The 618-nt window shown below is 53.7% G+C and overlaps 1 protein-coding gene across 4 annotated transcripts in view; it reads right to left on the bottom strand.

Moving 5' to 3' along the window:
• Positions 1-618, bottom strand: part of HNRNPR (heterogeneous nuclear ribonucleoprotein R) — a 21,736-nt gene that overhangs the window by 2,579 nt on the left and 18,539 nt on the right. The gene's annotated exons all lie outside the window — the stretch shown is intronic.

Here is a 618-nt window from a genome sequence, read left to right as displayed (position 1 = left end):
GGTATCTAATCTAAACCTCCCCACTTTCAATTTAAACCGATTACCCCTTGTCCTGTCACTATAGGCCCTTCTAATTGAATTTATTTCAAAGAAGGTATGTGTCCTGGTCCCAGGCAGCGATGAGCTGCTCGCCTAGGGCCACTCTGTAAGAGTTTGTTTCACTCCGTAATACATCAAGCGCGGTGGTTGGTGTCACCCCAGTACCAGTGGCACCGGTAGCCAGCGAGGCAGGGGGGGAAGACTGCAAGGTGCACAGTTTTCACAAGGCTGGCGAGACCCAAAAGGTGTGTGGGAGTCGGCTCTGGGGTTCTGGGCAGCAGCAGACAGCTCTTGTCTTTTTTCAGACCTCAAGTTTGTTTCACTCCGTAATACATCAAGCGCGGTGGTTGGTGTCACCCCAGTACCAGTGGCACCGGTAGCCAGCGAGGCAGGGGGGGAAGACTGCAAGGTGCACAGTTTTCACAAGGCTGGCGAGACCCAAAAGGTGTGTGGGAGTCGGCTCTGGGGTTCTGGGCAGCAGCAGACAGCTCTTGTCTTTTTTCAGACCTCATGGTGGGTGATTAGTGGAGAAGGAGCGTCTTTTGTCAGGCAGATTGATCTCGGAGTCCGGGTTCCTGG

The sequence above is a fragment of the Eurypyga helias genome, unplaced genomic scaffold, assembly GCF_000690775.1.
Source record: "Eurypyga helias isolate BGI_N326 unplaced genomic scaffold, ASM69077v1 scaffold17497, whole genome shotgun sequence".
In the NCBI taxonomy this organism is placed as follows: Eukaryota; Metazoa; Chordata; class Aves; order Eurypygiformes; family Eurypygidae; genus Eurypyga; species Eurypyga helias.
This window is presented reverse-complemented; position numbering and strand designations above follow the sequence as displayed.